Source organism: Marmota marmota, unplaced genomic scaffold, assembly GCF_001458135.2.
Source record: "Marmota marmota marmota unplaced genomic scaffold, marMar, whole genome shotgun sequence".
NCBI lineage: Eukaryota > Metazoa > Chordata > Mammalia > Rodentia > Sciuridae > Marmota > Marmota marmota.
In genome coordinates this window covers 2,601,022-2,616,607 of record NW_025999897.1, presented here as the reverse complement: position 1 = coordinate 2,616,607, position 15,586 = coordinate 2,601,022, and positions in this window count along the sequence as shown.

The following is a 15,586-nucleotide window of genomic DNA, read 5'->3' as shown; positions in this document are numbered from 1 at the left end:
GCGTAGCACTAGGTCATCAGTGCTCAAAGGCCAGGTCAGAGAAGTCTGAATATGAATGAGGGTGGCAGGCAGGTTTTGGAGTTTGGAAGAAGTAGTCCCTTTGATGACCCAGAAACTGTATTAAAAGAGAACTTTGAGAATCACCAATGATTTAGTAAATTGTTCAGAGAATTCTGGATCTTGGGACCAGGGAGCAGAGCTGGCCAGGCATAGCCCTGCCTAACATAGTAAGGACAGGTTCAGTTTCTCATGCCCAGGGCAGAACTCATCTTACTACTGAGTTTTCTGAATCAAATGGCATTCAGTTAGGCCTCTACTACTCCACAAGGTGAGAAATTGCCACACTGGTCAATTCTGGGGACTCCTTTCCCTGTCGTCTGATTGTGTAAGAACTTGGACTTGCTCAGTTCATAAACCAGGAAGGGGCCCAGCCTGCCGGCTGGCTGTGTAAACATGAGTCAGCCCCAGGGCTCTGTTTGAAGTTTGAAGTGGGGCTTCTCACCCCATCCCACCCACCCCGTGCCCTGAGCCTGGCCTGCTGCTTCTGAGGACAACACACTCACCTCACCCCACGGGAAGCTTCATAGCCGCTCTTCACACCTGCTGCAGGTGTAAACAGCACAGATGTCCCATGATACCTCAAAGGTGCCAACACTGATCCCTTCCCCAGACTTGGGGGAGTCAGCGGTTCTCTGCTTCCTTTCCAACAGAGGTCAGCCTCTTTTCCCTCATTCCCCCAATAACTCCCACTCCCTTTAATCCATTGCTCATGCCTCAAGCCCAGGGGTAGAGGAGAGAGCATCCCATGACTTCCCTGTCCACACTGAGTAGCCCTTTAAGAAAGAAAGGGCTTCCTGGAACCACAGAGGGAAAAATACCTGTCTAGTCTGTTTTTGAGGCTCCTACAATAGCGGGAACACTGAACAATCAGCTCAGTAAATTATGTTCCAATTAGTAAATGGAAGAGAGAGTCCTAAAGTCCTGCTTCCCTGAACCAGATCTTTTCTGGATGGATTGATACACGGTGATGTCATTGGGGTTCAGTTTTGCCTGAATAGGGAGGGCCCCAAATGTTTTCTTGCTCAACATGCCTGTAATACTCCAGGGTGCAAGTTTTGAAAACAACAGGGTGACTAGGAGGTTCCAGGTTCATCTGAAAGAAGGAGATGAAAATAGCTCTTAGTAGTTCTCTCATTTAAATTCACTCTGAGTAGAAGAGCTGGTTGATTTTGCTCCAAACCCCAGGACTCCAAAGAAACAGATTTGACAGCTCATTGCTTATAGATGAAACAGGTAATTCTTAAACATACACAGTTCAGCACGATATCATCTTAAAACGTATCACATCTCATACACTGCTATCAAGTAGTGGTCGAACTAGGTCAAAGGATAAAGATTTTTGGACTGGGGTTGTGGCTCAGTGGTAGAGCGCTTGCCTGGCATGTGTGAGGCCCTAGGTTCGATCCTCAGCACCACATATAAGTAAACAAATAAAGTAAAAAATCCATGGGCAACTAAAAAAAAAAAAAGATTTGTAATCCAGATTGAAAATGGTTTTCACAGAAGGAGCACTTGAATGCAATACCAGCCAGTGTTTTCCTCAACATAACATCCTTGCCATAAACATTCACAAATAGCAGGAGAATTTAAAAACCAGGAAGGAAATGAGCGATAGTTATCTCATGGGAAGGAACACAGCTTCCTTACCAAGACACAAGGGTTCTGTATTCACTTATATCCCCTCCAATTTGGGTCCAGTGATTCAGTTTACTTAGAATGATTTTAAGTAGTAATTGCATCAGCTGAACAATTTGTCCCTGCACATCAAATCCTTCAACTGATTCTTTAATTGAACAGTTTGTTCCTCAAGTGGATCAAATTCCTGAAGAGGCAAATATAGATTTTGGGGTATCATAGATTCTACCTACCAATCAGCTGTTGGTTATTTGGAAATTTTGGGGGCCACTGCTCTGTCCAGGCTTTGCATCCTATTTTGCAATGTGTAGTTCAGCCTGTTTCTACCATTTGCTCCAATTCGTGAGCTATGGATGATACTTCTTGGCCAATCCCTGGTTTTCTACACGCTCAAGGTGACAATGACCCCAGCCTCCATTTCAGGTCACCTCTTGGTGTGCACATGCTGAGTCCTGTTGGAACAAGTGGAGAGCAAGATACAAGGCCAGGAGAGGGGTTTGTTGCAATATGTCAAACTCACATTTGGTGGCATTTAAGTGGCATGATTGATTCGGAAACCATGCTTTACATTCCCTTTTACCTTCTATATCAGAACAATTTCTTGTTAATGAGTGTGATGTTTTGATTTGGGGTTTCAGTACAAACATCCAGGGACAAATCCTTCCACTGAATACATTTTTTTAAAAGAGAGAGAGAGAGAGGGAGAGAGACAATTTTATTTATTTTTTAGTTTTCGGCGGACACAACATCTTTGTTTGTATGTGGTACTGAGGATCGAACCTGGGCCGCATGCATGCCAGGAGAGCGCGCTACCACTTGAGCCACGTTCCCAGTCCGACACTGAATACATTTGAGAGGCAAATTGTTCAGTTGGTCCAAACAATTTACCTGACTAAATCTCCAGGCATTCAGTAGTAATTGGTGTTTAGCAAACTTCCTTTGACAATACAATTCATCTCAAAAGCCAGAGAGCACATAAATGATTAAACCTATTAGTTTGAGATATGAAAAAATAAATGACATAGGCCAAAAATGAAGTTAAGTCCAAAATAAGAAAAGTGTTTTTTTTTTTTTTTCTCTCTGAGTGAGGGTATTTGACTGGGGAGAGGCCAAAAGGTATCTATGAAGAAAGATTTCACCAGATCAAATTTGTTCCCGCCTTGGTGAATTTTCTGCAGACCTCTGGCCTTAGAGGAACCCAGCTCAATAAGAGCAGCTCCATCTTTCAGAATGGACACGGATTCTCTATCCACTGCAATACTGGTATACAAAATCAGAATGACTGTTTACTGATAAGTGATGAGAAATTTAGCTGTCATCCAGGAAACCACATGATTAATCCCTGTTGGCCTGACAGGCAGACATAGATGATATTGAGAACTTGGAAACAGGTAGAAGAAATTACCAGGTTTTCTTTCAGTGCAGCAACAGGCTTGACTTTCTGTTGTCTGGACTGTGTTAAAGTACTATAGGAGCATGGATTCATCTGTAGACTTTTGCCCACTGGAGATTCAGGGAATTTCTATGTGGTAAAACAGATAACCCTGACATTACAGTGCGCAGCCTTGTTGAACATTAACTCATTTTCTACCTAAGTAGCAGTCTTATCCTCATGTAAATATCCTAGAATCTCAAATACCCTTTTTTGTTGTTGTTTTCTTTGGGGTGGTGGTACCAAGGATTGAACTCAGGGCCACTCAACCCCTGAGCCACAACCTAACTCTATTTTGTATTTTATTTAGAGACAGGGTCTCACTGAGACCCTGTCTCTGATATACACATTGTATATATCCTGATATACACATTGTGTATATCCTGATATACACATTCTATTTATTCATTCATCACTGAGTCGCTTAGGGCCTTATTTTTTGCTGAGGCTGTCTTTGAACTTGTGATCCTCCTGCTTCAGCGTCCAGACCCACTGAGATTACAGGCAGGTGTTTCCATGCCTGGCTTCAAATACCCTTTGAATTGGTTTTAACATCTTACTGATTCCCTTATTAACTAATAAGGTGAAAAATATGTGATTTGTACGTGAGTCATGATTTTACTTTGTAAAAAAAAGAAAAGGGGGGCCCATGGTGCATACTTTAGGAGGCTGAGGCAGGGGGATTTCAAGTTTGAGGCCAGCCCTAGCTATTTAGCACGGCTTTAAGCAACTTAGGGAGACCTGGTCTCAAGATAAAAAATAAAAAGGGCTAGAGATGTGGTCCCATGTAGCTCAGTGGTAGAGTGCTTGTCTAAGCATACACAAACTCCTGGGTTCAATTCCCAGTATGGAAAAATTAATAAAATTAAGGCAAAAATTAATAAAATTAACCACTATTAAGTGATCAATTAAGTTGAATATAGTGCCTTCACAGTGTTCTGCAACCACCACTTCTGTCTAGTTCTGAAATATTTTAGTCGCTTCAAAATGAAGTGCCTGATTCTTATTCCATTCCTTCCTTCCCCCAACCTCTGACAACTGCCAATCTACTTTTATTCTCTATGGATTTACCTATTCTGGATATTTCATATAAATGGAATTATACCACATGTGTGCTCTTTTGTGTCTGCCTTCTTTCAGTTAGCATCATTTTGCAAGTTTCTTCCTCATTATAAAATATTGTAGCAATATTTCTGATTTTCCTTTTTATGGACAAGTGATGTTTTAGGATATGGATATATATATACACATTCTATTTATTCATTCATCCTGATAGACATTTGGGTTGTTTCTACCTCTTGGCAGTTATGAAAAATGAACATTTATATACAAGCATCAGCTTGAATATTCTCCCCTCGCCCCAGTGCTGAGGATTGCATCCAGGACCTCAGGCATGCTAGGCAAGCACTCAATCACTGAGCTACACCCCAACTGTGAATATAGCCTTAAATTACTTTGGGTATATACCTCAGAGTGGAGTTGCTAGGTCATATGGTAATTCTATGGTTAACTAGTCAAGGATCCATCAGACTGTTCTCTACCACTACTAAACCAGTTTACATTCAATTCATCATTTCAATTTATTTTTGATACCAGGGATTGAACTCAGGGGCACTCAATCACTGAGCTACATCCCCAGCCCAATTTTGTATTTTATTAGAGACAGGGTCTCACTGAGTTGTTTAGCACCTCACCGTTGCTGAGGCTGGCTTTGAACTCTTGGGCCTTCTGCCTCAGCCTCCCGAACTGCTAGGATTACAGGTGCGAGCCATGGCACATGGCTCAATTCAGCATTTTTGAAAATAATACTTGGTAAATTACTAAATAATACCCAGAATGTTACCATTAACTTAGTAGTATTTCTAGACGTTGAACCCAGGGGCACTCTACCATTGAGCTATATCTCCAGCTCTTTTTTATTTTTAAAATATTTTTTTAGTTGTAGGTGAACATAATACCTTTATTTTTATTCACTTTTTTTTTTTTTTAGTTTTCAGTGTACCTTTAATTAATTAATTGATTGACTGATTTATATGTGGTGCTGAGAATTGAACCCAGTGCCTCACACATGCTAGGCGAGTGCTCTACCACTGAGCTACAACCCCACTCCCTACTTATTTATTTTTTTTCAATCTGTTTTTAGATGTTGATAGACCTTATTGTATTTATTTATTTATATGTGGTGCTGAGAATCGAACCCAGAGCCTCACACATACAAGGCAGGTACACTACCACTGAGCCCCAGCCTCAGCTCCAGCCCATTATTTACTTATTTTTATGTGGTGCTGAGGATCGAACCAGTATCTCATCCGCACTAGGCAAGCGCTCTAACGCTGAGCCACAACCCCAGCCCCACTTTTATTTTTTGACAGAGGGTCTTGCTAAATTGCCCAGGCTAGCCTAAAGAGCTTGCGATCCTCCTGCCTCAGCCTCCCAAGTCACTGGGATTACAGATGTGCGTCTTGGTGTCTCAATGGTACTTTAAAGAAAAATCTTGCTATTGAGCATGGATGTAGATCAAAGTGAGCTCACTATGGGATGTGAAGCTATTTTTGCATGCTGTCTCAATTTCATGGTAGAAGTGATTCCTATAAGGAGATCATGAGTTTGGGACGACGGTAGTTCCTTATCCATTTCCACGGTTAGGACAGCCTTGCCTACAGGTCCATTCAGGTGAGTCGGATAGCCAGGGGTCTCTCCCACACACAGCACTGCTCATCAGCCTGTGCTTCTGGGGCTCTTGTTTTTTCAACTTTCATGGTTAAGTGCTTGATTGTCACTTCCTTTCTTCATAATACTGTAGTTACATAATATATCCTTTTTTTTTTTCTTTTTTGGTACCAGGGACTGAACCCAGGGGTGCTTAACTAATGAGCCACATCCCCAGGCCTTTCATTATATTTTATTTTGAGACAGGGTCTTGCTAAGTTTCTGAGGCTGGCTTTGAACTTGGGATTCTCCTGCCTCAGCTTCCCAAGCGCCTGGGATTATAGGAGTGCACCGCCGTGCACCGCCGTGCCTGGCTATAGAACATATAATTTTAAAACTAGTCAAGTTAAGATTAGCTGGTTATTCTTCAAAGTCCATGTGTTTTGTAATATGTGAAAAGGACTTTTCTAGATGTTGGGACGCCAGTTGCCAACTACTTGTAAAAGCCGGCATTGGGCAGCTCACCTTCTTGTAGTCAGATCTGCCAGCCAGGGGACTATGACGTATCTACTCTGGTACAGAATAAGTTGCTGCCATAATTTATTATTATTATTATTAAGTTTTAGGTGGACACAATATCTTTATTTTACATTTATGTGGTGCTAAGGATCGAACCCAGTGCCTTGTGCATGCTAGGTGAGCACTCTACCACTGAGCTACAACCTCAGCCCCGCTGCCGTAATTTAAATGTTAGTGGAAGAACATATTTCCAAACTCTTACTGTAATCCCTAAATACTGACCACAGAAGAAAATCACATTATAATGATTCTATTTGAAGATTTTCATGTGAAGAAATGTAAAGAAAATGTTGTCTTTCCATAAAGTGAAAATACTTGGCATGAAAGATATGCTCTGCACTCTACATACAGTGGAAATCAATGCAGAAACATCAGGAAATCAGCTGCTTAGCATTCAGTAGCAACCTGATATATTGTGTATTCTTAGGTAGCAGATAGAATATGTGGGGTTTTGTTGTTATTTGTTTTTGGTACCAGAGATTGAACCCAGGGGTGCTTTACCACACCGAGCTACAATCCCAGCCCTTTTTCTTTTTTTTATTTCAGGACAGGGTCTTGTTGAATTGCCTAGGGCCTTTCTAAATTGCTGAGGTTGGTCTTGAACTTGTGATCCTCCTGGCTCAGCCTCCCAAATTGCTGGGATTGCAGGTATGCATCACCATGCCCAGCTAGGATGTGTGTGTGTGTGTGGGGGGTGCTGGGGATTAAACCCAGGGTCTTATGCATGCAAGGCAAGCACTCTGCCAACTAAGCTATACCTCTGAGCCCTAGGATATGTGTTTTAAGACACGTTTCATTTCTTCCCTGCATCACCATTGCTCTTTCTTTAAGCTGAGTTTGCTCGTTTAAAGTTATATAATTCTTCAAACTCTTACAAATTCTAAATGAGTACCATGCTAAAACCTTGATGGAGTAAACCTCATCATACTGCTTTAACCTTTTTAGTTTTTGAGCTGAAGATGACATTGAAGCATTAAAAAAAAAAAAAAAAGCATTATGAAACCAGAAAGTTTTCTTTTATAGTTCAAAGAAGATGTCCCAAGTTCAAATTAAGGTATGAAACTGAATAAAGTCCTAAATTGAGAAATATTAGATTGCTTAAGGCAAAGATGATTTTACTGTAGACTTGGAATCCTTAATGGATTTCATTACATGTTAAATATCGATAAAGCCATAAAAATGGCAATACAGAAAAACTAAGAGAAGGTGCTTCTGTGACAACTTGACTCTTCCTGGGAGATGAAGCTCCCCATTGAGAACATTATTTCTGTGCTCCAAATAAAGTTTCTGAAAAGTTGGCTGGATGTGTTTCTGCAGCTGTATAAATAATCTGTATTTATTTAGCTATTTTTATTATTCATATTGAACAATCTTCTTTGTCCTCAGAAGTGCCAAGTGTGCTTTAGATTTTTTACGGTTCTAAAGCCCTAAAAAGTCCTTAATGAATTTCAGACAGAAGACCACCACCTATTGTGAAGCCCAGGATTGCCTTATCTAATGATAGTGGTTCCCCTGTGGCTTCAGCACACTGGCCACACCCAGCATGGCTGAAATTACCTGGCGAGGGTGATCGCAAGTCTTTCCTAGTCCACTGGCTCCCAGTCCCCTGGATGGCAGGCACAAGGGGACAGATGTTCTTATGGAATTGTCTGTGGTTAATGGGATAAGAATTAAAATAGTAAAATCGTTACCATGGATTGATCACTCTCTGGGCAACCACAACATTCCTTTGTACAAAATCATCCTTTTGGTTTTAAAAGTCAAAATGCAAATGGAATTAATTACGGAAGCTCTCTGCACTGTCTTGCAATTTCCTCTAACTCTGTAATTATTTCCAAAATTAACAAAGAAGCCAATATGCAGATATGTCCAAAATAATTGAAAATAGGACCCCAAGTAGACACTTGGGCAGCCATGTTCAGAGTGGCACTCGTCATAGTAGACAAAAGGTGAACACAACCCAGTGATGATCAATAGGTAGATAATCAAATGCTTACGGCCATCTCCTTGTTTTCTCACATTGTCACCCAATTCATCGCTTGGGATTGGACCTGGGCCTTGCGCACACCAGATAAGCTCTCTGAGCTATAACCCCAGTGCTGTCGCCAGCTGGCCGCAGGCTGTGTGTGGATTGTGTTGCACACAGCAGCCTCTTGGAGGGGACAGGCCTGGCTCTGCACACTCCCTGTCAGGGACTGAACACAGGATGCAGGTGCACTGCCCCCTCTGGCTCTGCCTAAGATACCATGCAGCACCTGAGATGGGTGTGACTCGAAAAGATGTCAATCATCTGCTGACCACCGAGACATCAGAAGCAAGACTCCCCTGGAAACCTACCCACTCTGGTGTCTCCACTATCAAATAAAGGAAATGTAGGCTCTCCGCTCTCTTTTCCAGCGCTCTTTCCAGCATGGAAGCTGACCCTTAAGGTCGCAGAGTCGCCTCTCCCCCGATTTGAAAAACTTATGTCTGTGTTGTGTGATTTTTTGCACTTTCTTAGTTTAATGTTGCAGCCAGCTCTTTTAAACCAGTTCACCCTGTCTGCACAGGTCGTTGGCGAGACAGCCTATATTTTGGCCTTTTTTTCTTTTTTTTTTTTAACCCCTGCTGGTTGTCTGGGAGTGGGGGCGGTAACAGGGATGGAACTCAGGGGCACTTGACCACTGAGCCACATCCCCAGCCCTATTTTGTATTTTATTTAGAAACAGGGTCTCACTGAGTTGCTTAGGGACTTGCTAAATTGCTGAGGCTGGCTTTAAACTTGTGATCCTCCTGCCTCAGCCTCCCTAACCGCTGGGATTACAGGCATGTGCTACCATGCCCAGCTATTTTGGCCTTTTTAAAAACTATGGTAGCCAGTGTGGTGGCACACATTTGTAATCCCAGCTACTTGGGAGGCTGAGACAGAAGGTTCACAAGTTTGAGGCCAGCCTAAGTTGCCGCAGTCTGGCTGGGCACAAATCACCAGCCACTGAAGCAGGAACAAACTTTATTTTTAAACTGCAGGAAAACATTTCACACAGCTCCCGGGGAATCCTCCCGAACAACACGAGGCTTGTCCAGGAACCCCCAGCCGGAAATATCTCTCCCGGAAATCCCTCCTCCTGCACTTTCCCAACCAATGGGAACTCTCGGGGAATCCCCGGAAATCCCCACGAGAACTCCAAAATAGTGCGAGAACTCAAAAGTTGCGGCAGAGGCGGATAGTAATGCCTCGCCTATCAATCAATACTGTTGGCAAAATGCCAGGGGCCATACAGACTCGGCTGTGGCTCTCAGCACTAAGTAACTTAGTGAGACTGTCTCAAAAAACAAACAAACAAACAAACAAAAACATTCAGGGGCTGGGGTTGTGGCTCAGAGGTAGAGTGCTTGCCTCACATGTGCAAGGCCCTGGGTTCGATCCTCAGCACCACATAAAAATAAATAAATAAAATAAGTATATTGTGCCCAACTACAACTAAAAAATAAATATTAAAAAAAATTTTTAAAAAGAACTTGTTTTCTCTGCCCCCCAAAAATGGTGTTGGGGGTGCTGGGGCTGTACTTCAGTGGTACAGCACCCCTGAGTTCAATCCCCATTTTTTTTTTTGCATTTTTGGTGCTGGGGTTTGGACTCAGGTCCTTGGGTGTGCTGTGCACACAGTCCACCTCTGAGCTAACCCCAACCCCTGACATTTTAATCTTTTTTAAAGTATACAGCTCAATGGCATTAATTACATTTGCAATATTGTACAGGCAGTCACAGCTACCTATTTTCAAAACTTTTCATTATCCCACACAGAAACTCTGGCCTATGAATATTAACTCTTTCCTCCCCTCCCCAGCCCCAGGCAATCACCGTTCTACTTTCTGTCTTTGGAAATTCAACTGCTCTAGGTTCCTCGAGTGAGTGGGATCTTACAAGGTTTGTCCTGCTGTGGCTGGTGTCCTGCATGTGCAGAATGTCTTCATGAGCAACTGTCTCCCTTTATGAGCCTGAAGATAACCAACTGTATCCGCCACTACTGAGTTTGAAGCTTAGCTTTTCCTTCTATCACATACTGACTCATACACAAGAAAAGGCCACGATTTGCAGAGTATGTCTCTCATGATAGCCCCAATTTAGACTGATCTGACCCTGAATAACTACATCTCAATGAAGAATAAAAGGAGTCCATTTCAAAGGATTCAAATGTTTTATTTCCAAAAGATGGGCCGCTTGTAGGTGAGTTTTGGACACTTTTCTATTGACTTGATTGTGAGTCCATATGAGGTAGTGCGATCAGCAAAGAAACCATTTCTTTTGAGGTTTCTGCATACACGATAAACAGAAAGTTACCTGCATAGATTTTTTTTAGTCCTTCCTTTACTATATTAATGCTAACCTGGCCAAAATGATTTTTTTCTTAAAATCAAGACCACTCCTATCTCTAATAGGGTTGGGAGGAAAAGAAGCAATTTACAGTTCAGATTTCCAGATTCTTTAATTTTAACTTTTTTTTTTCTTTGCTGGGGATGGAATCCAGGGCCACCCTGTGGTAGGCAAGTGCTCCCCTCTGAGCCACACCCTCTTTTCTTAATAAGTCCTCCAAACTACCTGTCACTCTTGCTCATTTTGCCTGACAAGTGTGCTATTATCACTATTATAGCCTAGTGGGTCGCCCTGAGGGATGTCCAGTTGGTCCAGTTAGCTGTGGGCTATATTCTGACAGGGGAGTGAGGGGGGGAGAGTTAATATAGCCCTGGGGCAAGCCTATAATTGCATACAATTAGTATTCCATCTCAAATGAATGGGAACTGATTCTCATAGCAAACCTTGTGAGTTGCCTTAGAGAAATAACACAAGGGCGGGTCAGCTGCAGCTGGAGCCACTGCTCGGCTGTGTTTTTGGTAATCTCTGGTCACTCCTGGTTTTCACAGAAAACATATTGGAAAATTAAGACTATGCATTGGCACTGCCCCCCGCATCGGGTCAGTCCAGTGTGCCGCCTGTCTCTCCTGCTTGCCAGGATGTAACACGGCCTTTAATTTTCTGTTTTTGGCCAGTAAAGGGCAGAGGGTCAAAGGCCTCTATTTAGCCTTTCTTACTATGACAGTTATGTCACAGGTCAAGGAACTGCCTTGAAGGCTCGCCAACTCCAGGTAGGTCCATTTATATGACATATTTGGGGCTTTGGAAATGACGATAGACCCACAGACACATTGTGAGTTGGTTACGTATTACCTGCCTCCATAGGCTACCCTCTAATGAGGAGGAAGTTGTGATGAGGACAGTTTGGGTCCTAGAATATCAATGTCAACTCAGACACTGACCAATAGTCCTTGGATTGGGTAACATTTTACAGGTAAAGATAAGTGGGCAATCATTGAGGTGCTGATCCATACAATAGGAGTAATAAGTGTGTTCTCTATCACCATAACAAAATACTTGAGACCAAATAATTCATAAAAAATAGAAGTTTATTTAGCTCACAGTTCTGAAAGCAGGAAAGTCCAAGAGCATGACACCAGTATCTGGTGAGGGCCTTCTTGTGCATCATAACATGGCAGAGGGCAGCATGTCTAACATGGCAGAAGACCGCATGCCAGCTCAGATCTCTTCTTTCATTTCTTTTTGGTGGTGCTAGGGATGGAATCCGGGCTCTTATGCTTGCTAGGCAAGTGCTCTGCCACTGAGCTACATCCCTAGCCCTTTGTTCCTCTTGTTATACAGCCACCAGTCTCATGATGGAGCTCTATCCTGATGACCTGATCTAATCCTAATGATCTCCCATAGGTCCCACCACCAAATGCCATCATCATGTGAATTTGAGAATTAAAGTTTCCAACACATGAAACTTTGGGGACATACTCTAGCTCACCCAAGTATATATAAATGGCCTTAGGTCCATTTGGAGACCTACGTTAATGGGGACCACATGTTGTACACTGCCTGTGGTGACACAGGTTCCTTTCTTCTGGGACCCGGATTCTCCTCCAATCAGGGAATGAAAACTGGCTCAGGACCAGAAACTGGTCAAGGAGTCATGACTATTCATTGTCAAGAACGTATCCATGATTTACTCCTATTGTATGGATCGGCACCTCGATGATTGCCCGTTTATCTTACCTGTAGAGAAGCCATGTTTTATTGACCTTCTCTAGAGTCTCTGCAGGGCTCAGGCTCCTTTCTTACCATTCTGAACCTACCATTCACTATGATTTTTGTGTCCATCTTGTTCTGGATCCTGTCATCCCCACGGCTACTAGGAAGCCCAGTTCTCTGGACAGATCTCCTACAGCAAGTCCTGGCCTACAGAGGACAGCCACCATTGAGCTTTTGAGCAACGCAGTTACATTTCTCTCTTTTTTTCTTGGGGTGGGGGGCGGGGTACTGGGGATTGAACTCCAGGACACTCAACCACTGAGCCACATCTCCAGCCCTATTTTGTATTTTATTTAGAGACAGGGTCTCACTGAGTTGCTTAGCATCTGGCTTTTTGCTGAGGCTGGCTTTGAACTCATGATCCTCCATCTCAGCCTCCCAAACCTCTGGGATTACAGGAGTGCACCACCTGCCTGTTGCAGTTACATTTCTCACCAGAGCTTTTCCTATTAATTTGACAAATGGAGTGTCCCCTGGGCCCTACTGTGGAACAGCCACCTGATGGATTTTTCTGGCCCTATACAGTGCATCCATTCTAGCACGCCCATTTGTGGAGTCTTTTTTTTTTTTGTTGGGACTTGAACCCCATCTGTGCTCCATCTCTTATTACCAGTGATGAGGTTCTTCATTGCCAGCTCACCAGTGGGTGATTTGGTTACAAAATCCCATTGGAGCAAGCATTCTGCCACTAAGCCATAGCCTCAGTCCACCCTATGAGTCCTTCTTCTACCCTTTGCCTCAGTAGCTCTAGTATTTCTATTTCACTTAGCATGGGTTGTTGGTTCCTCTAGACTTCTAAAAGCCATCTTAAAAGCACTATCTCTCAGGGTGTTTATCTTAATTTTTCATTGCTGTAAGAAAATACCTGAGGCTGGGTAATGTATAAAGAAAAGTGGCTGTTTAGCTCACAGTTTTTTGTTTTTTTTTTTGTTGTTGTTGTTTTGAGGCATTGTCTTGCTATGTGTGTCATGCTGATCTCAAACTTTTGGGCTCAAGTGATCCTCCTGCCTCAGCCTCCCAAGTACCTGGGACTACAGGTGTGTACCACCATACCTGGCCTAGCTCACAATTTTGGAGTCTGAAAGTCCAAGATTGGGGAGCACCATTTGTTTGGCCTCTAGTGAGGGCTTCATGGCCATATCACAATATGGCAGATGGCATAATGGTGGGAACAAGACAGGAAGCCAGATAGCAGGGCGGGACGCCTTCCTCTTTTACGACAATCTCTTTCTCAAGAAGTGATCGAGGAGGCTGGGTTGTGGCACAGTGGTAGAGCGCTTGCCTAGCACATTTTCAGCACCACGTAAAGATAAACAAATAAAGATATTGTGTCCATCTACAACTAAAAAATATTTTAAAAAGAGAAGTGATTGAGGTCTCATAAGAACTACGTTAATCCACTGAGGGCAGCACCCCCAGTGACAAAAGTACTTCTAAGACCACCTCTTAAAGGTTCCACCAACTCCCAACCTCACCACAGTCCATCACGTGAAACCTTAAGGGACATACTCAAGCCACATCCAAACCACAGCAGTATTAACTCCTGGGTCTCAGGAGAGAGCGTCCATAGTAATAAGCTCTTTGTTCATCAGTTTTACGTTTCTAACCCTATTCCAGCACCCTCCTGATCCATTCCCGTATGTATTCTCCTGGCTCTTGCTGGTTAGGTCCTGAAGTTCCATTAGAATCTTGTCTCTTTCAGAAGCAGACTTCCCTAGCTAGGTCATTTTGTAACTTAACTCTAGTGGTTGGTCTTGTGGTTAGGAGAGGACGTGGAGGTAGATCCCAAGGAGAGTCATTGCTGTCTTATGTTATGGTTTGGATTTTTAATGTCCTCTGAAAAATTCATGTGGTAATGCAGAAATGTCCAGAGGTGATATGATAAGATTATGAGAGATGTGACCCCATAAGTGGATTAATCCATTTGATAGATTTTTATGGATTAGTAATTTAAATGGATTACTGGGTGGTAATAGGCAGATGGGATATGGCTGGAGGAAGTAGGTCACTGGGGATTTGCCCTTGGACTATATTCTGTCCCTTGCTCATCTCTCTTCCTCCTTCCCCCCCCCCTCTGTCCTTCCTATCCTCATGGATTGAGACCTCTGAAACTATAAGCCCAAAGTTTACTTTTCTCCTCTATCTCATTCTTGTCAGGTATTTTGGTCAGAGTGACAACGAACTAACACATCTTGTAATGCAGTAACCTCTGCATCATCTTAAAATTTTTTTATTAGAGCATTGTAGTTATGCATAGAAGTTGGGGTCATTTTGATAAAATCACATACACATGGAATTTAATTCACTCCATCTTAGTCTCCCCTTTCCCTCCTCTTCTCCCTTCTGCATTCTCCTTCTACTCTACTGATCTTCCTTTCACTTATTTACTTTTGGTACCAGGGATTGAATTCAGGGGCATTCAACCACGGAGCCACATCCCCAGCCCTATTTTGTATTTTTTACTTAGAGACAGGGTCTCACTGAGTTACTTAGTGCCTCACTTTCACTGATGCTGGTTTTGAACTCGCAATCCTCCTGCCTCAGCCTCCCAAGCAGCTGGGATTACAGGCGTGCACCACTGCTGTTTATTTTTAATTGGTGCTTTCTACATATACATAAAGATGAAATTCTTTGTGATATATTTATATATGCACATAATGTGATCTCAATAATTGATTGTACATTTCTGCCCCTTTTCTGTTCCTCCTGCCTTCCTCCCTTTTAATCATCTTCTATTCTGTTGATCTTCCCTCTACCCTTATGATATCCTATCCCTGACCCCCACCCCATGCCTGCTTCTTTCCCTTTTTCTCTGGCTTTCACATATGAGAGAAAACATTGTTCCCTTGATTTTCTGAGTCTGCTTTATTTAATTTAACATGATTTTCTCTGTGTCCATTCCATTTACTGGCAAATGCCATAATTTCATTCTTATTTACGGCTCAGTAAAACTCCATTGTGTGTATATACCACATTTTCTTGATCCATTCATCTAGACTGTTTCCATAATTTGGCTATTGTGAATTGTGCTGCAAAAACATTGAAGTGCCTGTATCACCATGGTATGCTGATTTTAGTTCTTTTGGATAAATACCAAGGAGTGG